Source organism: Arachis ipaensis, chromosome B3 (genome assembly GCF_059453495.1).
Source record: "Arachis ipaensis isolate K30076 ecotype BB chromosome B3, ASM5945349v1, whole genome shotgun sequence".
Taxonomy (NCBI): domain Eukaryota; kingdom Viridiplantae; phylum Streptophyta; class Magnoliopsida; order Fabales; family Fabaceae; genus Arachis; species Arachis ipaensis.
In genome coordinates this window covers 97,685,673-97,697,999 of record NC_142438.1, presented here as the reverse complement: position 1 = coordinate 97,697,999, position 12,327 = coordinate 97,685,673, and the positions used below count along the sequence as shown (strand labels likewise).

The window sequence follows — 12,327 nt, the reverse complement described above, 5'->3', positions numbered from 1 at the left end:
ATCAGTAACTTCAGATGGAAAGAATTTCTCTAGAAACTCCTTTCTGAGTGTATCCCAGTTGGATACATTTGCTATAGGTTGAGTGTAGTACCACTCTCTTGCTTTTCCCTCAAGAGAGAACGGAAAAGCTTTCAGCAGAAATGAAGTTTCATCAGTGCCATCACGCCTGACAGTAGAACAGGCTGCCTGGAAATCTCTCAAGTGCTTGATAGGCTCTTGAGCAGGTAGGCCATGAAACTTGGGCATCAAATTTAACAGTGCGGTCTTTATTTAAAAATCTGTAGCTACCGCTGGATGATGCGCTTGAAACGGTTGCATTGTAAAATCAGGAGCTCCTTCCTCCTTAATGGTAACTCGTCTAGCTGCCATGTTTTCTGCACGTAAAACAATCGAATCAGTAGAATGGGGGCTGGTTTCTTCCTCAGATTCACTTTCAGATCCGCCCTCAGAGCAGGCTAACCTACGTTGTTCTCGCCTTATTCGTGAAATAGTCCTTTCAATTTCAGGATCAAATATTAGCAAGCACGAATCAGGAAGTGAACGCGTCATTTGACGGAAGAAACATGCAGCTCATAGTAGCAAAATTAAATAAAATGCAAATAAATAAATTCTAATTAATAAAATTAACACTCTATTGCAACTCCCCGGCAACGGCGCCAAAAATTGATGGGGGGCAGAAGCTGGTGAATTAAAAATTATTAAAATGGTTACGTTACAAGTATAGTTCTTAACTCACCGAAAATCTGCCTATCAATTTAAAAGTATGTCACAGAGAATTTCAATTAAAATTACTGGGAGTTTTAAGTCCCAGGTCGTCTCCCAACAAGTTGCAGAAAAGTGTGCTATCTTATTAATCAGATGTTCCAAGAAGTTGAGCTAAGTAAATTGGGATGTAAATTGAGGAAATTTAAATAATATGAATAAAAACCTTGACTGGGAGTTGATTGGTTGGAATTTCTACTATTGATGGTGCGATTGTAAGATTAATTTATAATTAATGGTTATTCAGTTTGGTTATCCTTTACTAGGTAAGGGAAAGTCAAACAAGTTGGAATGCCAGATCTGTTCACAAGTTGCAACCCCAGTTCAAAGGGATTGGCGTCGGTGACAGGATAGCAATCCAACATTCAACCCAATTACGAATTTTCTTTCAATCCTTCCAACCCAAGAGTTCCTTTTAATCAACTCCCCATCAAGTAAGGAAACTACTCACGCATTGTAAATAAAGAATCCATAGCACATGAAAGGGAATTAAAAGAAGACATGATTATTAGAATTGAAATTGAATTAAAAAGAAATAATCCTTGCATTAATTAATCATAAAAGCATTCAAATACAAAATTGAACAAAGCAAAGAACATGGAAGAATGAAACCAAGTTAAGAAAACGAACTAGAATGACGAAGTCTTGATGAGGGAAATAACTCTTGTCAATGTTCCAATGCTCAGATCAATTCAAAATTAGAATCCTAAAAACCTAGAGAGAAAAACCTAAGAGAGTGAAAAACTAGATCTCCAACTACTGAATGAATGTCTCCATTGTTTCTGCATATTCTTTGACTCTAGTCTGCTGTTCCGGGCCGAAAACTGGGCCGAAATAAGGTCCAAAATCGCCCCCAGCGAATTCTGCAGATTATGCAGATCGCACATGTCACGCGATCGCATCGTCCATGCGGACGCGTCGCTTGCGCTTTTTCCTCTCCACGCGTTCGCGTCGTCCACGCTACCGCGTCGCTTGCGCTTTCCAATCCGCTCGGCCGCGCAAGCCGTGCGGCCGCGTCACTGTGATTTGCTCTCCTTCGTGCGGTCGCGTGAGCCATGCGACCGTGTCACTTTTCATTGGTTATCTCCTCAAATTCTTGTGTTCCTTCCATTTTTGCTAGCTTCCTTTCCAATCTCCAACTCATTCATGCCCTATAAAGTCTGAAACACTTAACACACAGATCACGGCATCCAATGGAATAAAGGAGAATTAAAAATAAATAATTAAAGTCTCTAGGAAGCAGTTTTCAAACATGTAATAAATTCAGGAAGGAAATCTAAATGCATGCTAATTTAATGAATAAGTGGGTAAGGATCATGATAAAACCACACAATTAAACATAATATAAACCATAAAATAGTGGTTTATCAGCCATAGTGGAGGTTCTTCTTGAAATGGTGAGTTGGCGTGCCACGCCCCTTTGCTCAAGTGGCACGCCCAGAGTAGCTAATGGGTTAGGCGAACCACGCCCAACCTGGCATGCCACGCCCCTTTTGTGTCCTCCATTGTTGCTCTCTGGAACTTTGTACTAGCGTGCCACGCCCAGTCCCTGGCGTGCCACGCCCACATGCATGCTTGGACTTCCCCTCTGGAATTTAGTACTGGTGTGCCACGCCTAGCTCCTGGCGTGCCACGGCAGTGCATTTTTGTGGCGTTTGCTCCCAAGTGGCACACCAGTTTCACACGCCTAGCTTCTTGTTGTCTTCTACCCATTTTTGATGCCTTTTTCACCTGAAATTCAGCACAACTCATCTCAAAGTAGTGTACCATAATATTCATCAAATAATGCATGAATTGTACTGCTCAAATGAGATTTATGCTCTTTTATGGTCTTCTTTATGCAAGAAAAAAGGGTAGATGATGCAAGTCATCACAACACCAAACTTAAGCTTTGCTTGTCCCAAGCAAATCAATGTGAGTAAGCCTTTATAACTTGAGGCCTTGGCTTTGAATGATTGCAATACAACTAAGGGTAAAACTAAGTGTTCAACACATGTGTGAATATTTTAATGTCATAAAAAACTCTTAGATCCTTGAGGGTTCTTTCAGGTACAGGCTTTAGGGGTCCTTTCTATTGATTGTCACCTTGAAGTAGCAAGGGTTATTTTGCTTTCTTGACCACGACTCTAAGTGTTTTGTCTCAAGACAAACCTTTAATTTGGCTTTCAATTAGCACTCCCAAACCAGTTGGTTTTAGGGTACTAGGTGTTGAAACACCCCTAAGAATTTACTTGCCCAGGTCTCTTCTTGACACATCTTCACCACAAGCATCTACTAGGGTCTTTAATTCTTTTTGAGCTTTTTAATGTTTCTTTTTCCATCCCAGTAGTTGATGCTCAGAGCCTTGGGCCTTTATTGCTTACTACCTCTTGGTTCTATGGATATTCAAGGAACACCCCTTAACCTTCTCTTGTTATACCTTCTAGGACTAGTTGCTCTTCATGACTCATTTTCTTTTTGGTTCATCCAAGGTTCTACACTTAATTTCTTATTTCTTAGTTTGTTTGATGATCTTTCTTGGCCTTGGTCTCTCTTATTGTTTTTGTACAACTCACAGTAACTCTTATGGAGACAACCTATACTTTTATTTATGTTGAAATGAAGACTTAAAATACATGGCATTTTCTTTCTTGTAAACTGGTGCGCGGAAATCGTGACGGTTCATTCCTTGGTAACGGCGCTGAAAACTTAATACGCACGTTCATAATCTTAGTTCTTTGTCACAACTTCGCACAACTAACCAGCAAGTGCACTGGGTCGTCCAAGTAATAAACCTTACGTGAGTAAGGGTCGATCCCACGGAGATTGTCGGCTTGAAGCAAGCTATGGTCATCTTGTAAATCTCAGTCAGACGGATTTAATTGATTATGGTGAATTGATAATTAAAATATAAATAAAACATAAAATAAAGATAGTGATACTTATGTAATTCATTGGTGAGAATTTCAAATAAGCGTATAGAGATGCGTTCATTCCTCCTGAACCTCTGCTTTCCTATTGTCTTCATCCAATCATTCATACTCCTTTCTATGGCAAGCTGTATGTTAGGCATCACCGTTGTCAATGGCTACATCCTATCCTCTCAGTGAAAATGGTCCAATGCGCTGTCACTGCATGGCTAATCATCTGTCGGTTCTCGATCATACTGGAATAGGATCCATTGATCCTTTTGCGTCTGTCACTACGCCCAGCACTCGCGAGTTTGAAGCTCGTCGCAGCCATCCCTTCCCAGATCCTACTCGGAATACCACAGAGAAGGTTTAGACTTTCCGAATCTCAAGAATTGCCGTCCATGGATTCTAACTTATACCACAAAGACTCTGATTCAGGAATCCCAGAGATACTCATTCAATCTAAGGTAGAACGGAAGTGGTTGTCAGGCACGCGTTCATAGGTTGGGAATGATGATGACAGTCACGATCATCACATTCATATTGAGGTGTGAATGAATATCTTAGAATCGGAATAAGCTTGAATTGAATAGAAAAACAATAGTACTTTGTATTAATTCATGAGGAACAGCAGAGCTCCACACCTTAATCTATGGTGTGTAGAAACTCTACCGTTGAAAATACATAAGAACAAGGTCCAGGCATGGCCGAATGGCCAGCCTCCCAAAGAGGGTTCAATCATCAAAACATGATTAAAAGATGATCCGAAGATGTAAATACAATAGTAAAAAGTCCTATTTATACTAAACTAGTTACTAGGGTTTACAGAAATGAGTAAATGACACAGAAATCCACTTCTGGGACCCACTTGGTGTGTGCTTGGGCTGAGCATTGAGTTTTACACGTGTAGAGGCTTCTCTTGGAGTTGAACGCCAGTTTGTAACCTGTTTTTCGCGTTTAACTCCACTTTGCAACCTGTTTCTGGCGTTTAACTCCAGAATGAAGCATGGATCTGGCGTTGAACGCCAATTTGCGTCATCTAAACTCGGACAAAGTATAGACTATTATATATTGCTGGAAAGCCCTGAATGTCTACTTTCCAACGCAATTAAGGGCGCGCCATTTGGAGTTCTGTAGCTCCAGAAAATCCACTTTGAGTGCAGGAAGGTCAGAATCCAACAGCATCTGCAGTCCTTCTTCAACCTCTGAATCTGATTTTTGCTTAAGTCCCTCAATTTCAGCTAAAAATTACCTGAAATCACAGAAAAATACGCAAATTCATAGTAAAGTCCAGAAATGTGATTTTTTATTTAAAAACTAATAAAAATATACTAAAAACTAACTAAATCATACTGAAAACTATGTAAAAACAATGCCAAAAAGCGTATAAATTATCCGCTCATCACAACACCAAACTTAAATTGTTGCTTGTCCCCAAGCAACTGAAAATAAAATAGGATAAAAAGAAGAGAATATACTATAAACTCCAAAATATCAATGAAACTTAGCTCCAATCAGATGAGCGGGACTAGTAGCTTTTTGCCTCTTGAATAGTTTTGGCATCTCACTTTATCCATTGAAGTTCAGAATGATTGGCATCTATAGGAACTCAGAATTCAGATAGTGTTATTGATTCTCCTAGTACAGTATGTTGATTCTTGAACACAGCTACTTTATGAGTCTTGGTTGTGGCCCTAAGCACTTTGTTTCCCAGTATTACCACCGGATACATAAATGCCACAGACACATAACTGGGTGAAACTTTTTCAGATTGTGACTCAGCTTTGCTAAAGTCCCCAATTAGAGGTGTCCAGGGTTCTTAAGCACACTATTTTTTTGCTTTGGACCTCGACTTTAACCGCTCAATCTCAAGTTTTCACTTGACACCTTCACGCCACAAGCACATGGTTAGGGACAGCTTGGTTTAGCCGCTTAGGCCAGGATTTTATTCCTTTAGGCCCTCCTATCCACTGATGCTCAAAGCCTTGGATCCTTTTTATTACCCTTGCCTTTTGGTTTTAAGGGCTATTGGCTTTTTTCTCTTGCCTTTTGGTTTAAAGAGCTTTTGGCTTTTTCTGCTTGCTTTTTTTTTTTCTTTCTTTTTTTTCGCTATTTTTTTTTTCTCTTTTTTTTCTGCAAGCTTTTGTATTCACTGCTTGTTCTTGCTTCAAGAATCATTTTTATGATTTTTCAAATTATCAAATAACATTTCTCCTTTTCATCATTCTTTCAAGAGCCAACATATTTAACATTCATGAACAACAATATCAAAAAACATATGCACTGTTCAAGCATTCATTCAGAAAACAAAAAGTATTATCACCACATCAAAATAATTAAACTAATTTCAAGGATGAATTCAAAATCATGTACTTCTTGTTCTTTTGTTTTTAGAACATTTTTCATTTAAGAAAGGTGATGGATTCATAGGACATTCATAACTTTAAGGCATAGACACTTAGACACTAGTGATCATATAGTAAAGACACAAACATAAATAAAACATAAACCTCAAAAATAAAAAAACAGTAAAATAAATAGACAAGGAGATTAAGGAATGAGTCCACCTTAGTGAGGGTGGTGTCTTCCTCTTCTTGAAGAACCAATGGTGCTTTTGGGCTTCTGTATGTCTCTTCCTCGCCTTTGTTGCTCCTCCCTCATAGCTCTTTGATCTTCTCTAATCTCATGGAGAATGATGGAGTGCTCTTGGTGTTCCACCCTTAGTTGTCCCATGTTGGAACTTAATTCTCCTAGGGAGGTGTTGATTTGCTCCCAATAGTTTTGTGGAGGAAAGTGCATCCCTTGAGGCATCTCAGGGATTTCATGGTGGGGAATTTCCTCATGCTCTTGTTGAGGTCCATGATCTTTTATTTGTTCCATTCTTTTCTTAGTGATGGGCTTATCCTCTTCAATGAGGATGTCTCCCTCTATGTCAATTCCAGCCGAATTGCATAGGTGACAAATGAGGTGAGGAAAGGCTAACCTTGCCCAAGTGGAGGAATTGTCTTCCACCTCCTCTCCAATCATGATACTATGGATCATGATGGCCCGGCCTATAGTAACTTCAGACCGGTTACTAGTAGGAATGATTGAGCGTTGAATGAACTCTAGCCATCCCCTAGCCACTGGTTTGAGGTCATGCCTTCTTAGTTGAACCGGCTTGCCTCTTGAGTCAATTTTCTATTGAGCTCCTTCCTCACATATGTCTATGAGGACTTGGTCCAACCTTTGATCAAAGTTGACCCTTCTTGTGTAGGGGCGTGTGTTCTCTTCCATCATTGGCAAGTTAAACACCAGCCTTACATTTTTCGGACAGAAATCTAAGTATTTCCCCCGAACCATGGTAAGCCAATGCTTCGGATTCGGGTTCACACTTTGATCATGGTTTCTAGTGATCCATGTGTTTGCATAGAACTCTTGAACCATTAAGATCCCGACTTGTTGAATGGGGTTGGTGAGAACTTCCCAACCTCTTCTTCGAATCTCATGTCGGATCTCCGGATACTCATTCTTTTTGAGCTTGAAAGGAACCTCAGGGATCACTTTCTTCTTGGCCACAACTTCATAGAAGTGGTCTTGATGGACCTTTGAGATGAATCTCTCCATCTCCCATGACTCAGAGGTGGAAGCAATTGCCTTCCCTTTCCTCTTTCTAAAGGTTTCTCTGGCCTTAGGTGCCATATATGGTTATGGAAAAATAAAAAGCTATGCTTTTACCACACTAAACTTAAAATGTTTGCTTGTCCCCGAGCAAAAGAAGAAAGAAAGTAGTAGAAGAAGAAGAAGAATGGAGGAGAGGGAGAGGGGTGTGTATTCGGCCAAGGGAAGAAGAAAGGGTTGTGTTGTGTGAAAAAGAAGAAGGATAGAGGGGTTTATATAGGGGTGGGATGGGAGTTAGGGTTCGGCCATTAGGGTTGGGTTTGGGAGGGAAAATAGTTTGAATTTTGAAGGTAGGTGGGGTTTATGGGGAAGAGAAGATGGATGTGAGTGGTGAAGAGGTGATGGGAAAGAGTGATTGAGGTGATTGGTGAAGGGTATTTGGGGAAGAGAATTATGAAAAGGAGTGAAGAGGAGAGAAGAAGTGGTGGGGATCCTGTGGGGTCTACAGATCAAGTGGGGTCAAGGACTTAACATCCCTGCTCCAATTAGGCGTGTAAAACGTCCTTGCTGTGCAATCCTGGCGTTTAACGCCAGACTGCTGCTTGTTTCCAGCGTTAAACGCCAGCTTGGTGCCAGTTTCTGGCGTTAAACGCCAAACAGATGCTTGTTTCTGGCGTTTAAACGCCAGACTGCTCTCCTCCAGGGTGTGCTATTTTCAATGCTGTTTTTCATTCTATTTTTTGATTTTTCAGTAGTTTTTGTGACTGCACATGATCATCAACCTAATAAAACACGAAATAACATAAGGAAAATAAAATAGATATAATTAAATAACATTGGGTTGCCTCCCAACAAGCACTTTTTTAATGTCAATAGCTTGACAATGAGCTCTCATGGAGCCTCACAGATGTTCAAAGCATTGTTGGGACCTCCCAACACCAAACTTAGAGTTTGAATGTGGGGGTTCAGCACCAAACTTAGAGTTTGGTTGTGGCCTCCCAACACCAAACTTAGAGTTTGACTGTGGGGGCTTTGGTTGACTCTGCAGTGAGAGAAGCTTTTCATGCTTCCTCTCCATGGTTACAGAAGGAGATCGTTGAGTTTTAAATACAAGGTTGTCCTCATTCAGTTGAAGGACCAACTCTCCTCTGTCCACATCAATCACAGCTCTTGCTGTGGCTAGGAAGGGTCTTCCAAGGATGATGGATTCATCCTCATCCTTCCCAGTGTCTAGGATTATGAAATTAGCAGGGATGTAAAGGCCTCCAACCTTTACTAACACGTCCTCTACTTGTCCATAAGCCTGTTTTCTTGAGTTGTCTGCCATCTCTAATGAGATTCTAGCAACTTGCACCTCAAAGATCCCAATTTTCTCCATTACAGAGAGTGGCATTAAGTTTATTCCTGACCCCAGGTCACACAGAGCCTTCTCAAAGGTCATGGTGCCTATGGTACAGGGTATTAAGAATTTTCCAGTATCCTGTTTCTTTTGAGGTAATTTCTGCCATTCCAATGCATTCAGTTCATTGGTGAGCAAGGGAGATTCATCTTCATGATTGCACCAAGGTACTTAGCAACGTGCTCTTCAGTAAATTCTTCATCCTCTTCAGAGGAAGAATACTCATCAGAGCTCATGAAGGGCAGAAGGAGGTTCAATAGAATCTCTATGGTCTCTAGATGAGCCTCAGATTCCTTTGGTTCCTCAAAGGGGAACTCATTATTGGTCACTGGACGTCCCAGGAGGTCTTCCTCACTAGGATTCACGTCCTCCTCTTCCCTTGTAGGTTCGGCCATGATGGTCAAATCAATGGCCTTGCACTCTCTCTTTGGATTCTCTTTTGTATTGCTTGGGAGAGTACTAGGAGGAGTTTCAGTGACTCTTTTACTCAGCTGGCCCACTTGTGCCTCCAAATTTCTAATGGAGGACCTTGTTTCATTCATGAAACTCACAGTGGCCTTAGATAGATCAGAGACTATATTTGCTAAGCTAGATGGATTCTGCTCAGAATTCTCTGTCTGTTGCTGAGTGGATGATGGAAAAGGCTTGCTATTGCTAAATCTATTTCTTCCACCATTATTAAAGCCTTGTTGAGGCTTTTGTTGATCCTTCCATGAGAAATTTGGATGATTTCTCCATGAGGGATTATAGGTGTTTCATAGGGTTCACCCATGTAATTCACCTCTGCTATTACAGAGTTCTCAGGATCATAAGCTTCTTCTTCAGAAGAGGTCTCTTTAGTACTGTTGGATGATTCCTTTAATCCATTCAGACTCTGAGAGATCATATTGACTTGCTGAGTCAATATTTTATTCTGAGCCAATATGGCATTTAGAGTATCAATTTCAAGAACTCTCTTCCTCTGAGGCATCCCATTACTCATAGGATTCCTTTCAGAAGTGTACATGAACTGGTTATTTGCAACCATGTCAATGAGTTCTTGAGCTTCTGCAGGCGTTTTCTTTAGGTGAATGGATCCACCTGCAGAATGGTCTAATGACATCTTTGATAATTCAGACAGACCATCATAGAATATATCTAGGATGGTCCATTCTGAAAGCATGTCAGAAGGACACTTTTTGGCCAGTTCCTTGTATCTCTCCCAAGCTTCATAGAGGGATTCACCTTCCTTCTGTCTGAAGGTTTGAACATCCACTCTAAGCTTGCTAAGCTTTTGAGGAGGAAAGAACTTGGCTAAGAAAGCCGTGACCAGCTTATCCCAAGAGTTCAGGCTGTCTTTAGGTTGAGAGTCCAACCATATTCTAGCTCTGTCTCTTATAGCAAACGGGAAAAGCATAAGCCTGTAGATCTTGGGGTTAACCCCATTGGTCTTAACAGTATCACAGATCTGCAAGAATTCAGTTAAGAACTGAAAGGGATCTTCGGATGGAAGTCCATAAAACTTGCAATTCTGTTGCATCAGAGAAACTAATTGAGGTTTCAGCTCAAAATTGTTTGCTCCAATGGCAGGGATTGAGATGCTTCTTCCATGTAAATTGGAATTAGGTGCAGTAAAGTCACCGAGCATCTTCCTTGCATTGTTATTATTTTCGGCCATGTCTCCTTCTTTTTGGAAATTTTTTGTCAGATTTTCTCCAGAGAGTTGTGCTTTAGCTTCCCTTAGCTTCCTCTTCAGAGTTCTTTCAGGTTCCGGATCAGCTTCAACAAGAATGTTCTTATCCTTGTTCCTGCTCATATGAAAAAGAAGAAAACAGAAAAGAAAATTTGGAATCCTCTATGTCACAGTATAGAGATTCCGTTATTTGAGTAGAAGAAGAAAAGAAATTCGAATACAAAAAGATGGAGAGGGTTCGAATTTTTAAGAAAAAGTGGAATGTTAGTAGATAAATAAAATAATTAGAAGGAGATGAGAGAAAAGAATTTTCGAAAATAAAATAAAATAAAATAAAAATATTTAAAAATTAAAGTTAAAATTCGAAAATTAAAATTGAAATTAAATTGAATTAAATTTTTAAAACAATTAGTTAATTAAAAAGGAATTTTGAAAAAGAGGGGAGGGATTTTCGAAAATTAGAGAGAGAATTAGTTAGGTAGTTTTGAAAAAGATAAGAATCAATCAAAAAGTCAAGTGGTTAATTGAAAAAGATTTGAAAATCAAATTTTGAAAAGATAAGAAGTTAGAAAAGATTTTGAAATTGATTTTGAAAAAGATGTGATTGAAATTTATTTTGAAAAAGATTTGAAAAAGAAATTTAAAAAGATTTGATTTTTTAAATCAAAGTTGATTACTTGACTAACAAGAAACTAAAAAGATATGATTCTAGAGTTTAAAGATTGAACCTTTCTTATTAGTCAAGTAACAAACTTAAAAATTTTTAATCAATCACATTAATTGTTAGCATTAATTTTGAAAATATGAAATAAAAATAAGAAAAAGATTTTGAAAATAATTTTGAAAGTTTCGAAATTGATAAAAGAAAAATGAAAAAGATTTGATTTTTGAAAAAGATTTGAAAAAGATAGAATTTTTAAATTAAAAATTTGATTTGACTCATAAGAAACAACTAGATTTTAAAAATTTTTGAAAAAGTCAACTCAAATTTTCGAATTTGATGAGAAGAAAAAGGGAAAGATTTTTTTTCGAATTTTTAATGATGAGAGAAAAAAACACAAAAAAGACACAATGCATGGAAATTTTAGATCAAAACACATGATGCATGCAAGAATACTTTGAATGTCAAGATGAACACCAAGAATACTTTGAAGATCAAGATGAACATCAACACTTATTTTTGAAAATTATCGAGAAAAGAAATACATGCAAGACACCAAACTTAGAAATTTTCAAACTTTAGACACTAACAAATTGAAAATGCATATGAAAAACTAGAAAAGACACAAAACAAGAAATTTTAAAGATCAAACAAGACTTATCAAGAACAACTTGAAGATCATGAAGAACTCAAGCATGAATTTTCGAAAATTTTAAGAAAAATTAAAAAGAAGCAATTGACACCAAACTTAAAAATTGACACTAGACTCGAAATATTTTTGATTTTATGATTTTATAAAAAAAATTTGGATTTTTTGAAAATTATTTTGGGAAAAACGAAAAAGAAAAAAATTTTTTTTTGTATTTTTCGAAAATAAGAAATAAAAAGCTTAAAATTAAAATAAAATTACCTAATCTGAGCAACAAGATGAACCGTCAGTTGTCCAAACTCGAACAATCCCCGGCAACGGCGCCAAAAACTTGGTGCGCAGAAATCGTGACGGTTCATTCCTTGGTAACAGCGCTGAAAACTTAATACGCACGTTCATAATCTTAGTTCTTTGTCACAACTTCGCACAACTAACCAGCAAGTGCACTGGGTCGTCCAAGTAATAAACCTTACGTGAGTAAAGGTCGATCCCACGGAGATTGTCGACTTGAAGCAAGCTATGGTCATCTTGTAAATCTCAGTCAGGTGGATTTAATTGATTATGGTGAATTGATAATTAAAATATAAATAAAACGTAAAAATAGAGATAGTGATACTTATGTAATTCATTGGTGAGAATTTCATATAAGCGTATAGAGATGCATTCATTCCACCTGAACCTCTGCTTTCCTAT

The 12,327-nt window shown here is 38.5% G+C and overlaps 1 non-coding gene across 1 annotated transcript; it reads left to right on the top strand.

Moving 5' to 3' along the window:
* The first annotated feature begins 9,808 nt into the window (after positions 1 to 9,808).
* LOC148571709 (small nucleolar RNA R71) lies at positions 9,809 to 9,916 on the top strand. Its single transcript, XR_015880368.1, has one exon. It is a non-coding gene; the product is annotated as a small nucleolar RNA R71 (small nucleolar RNA).
* Positions 9,917 to 12,327: the final 2,411 nt, after the last annotated feature.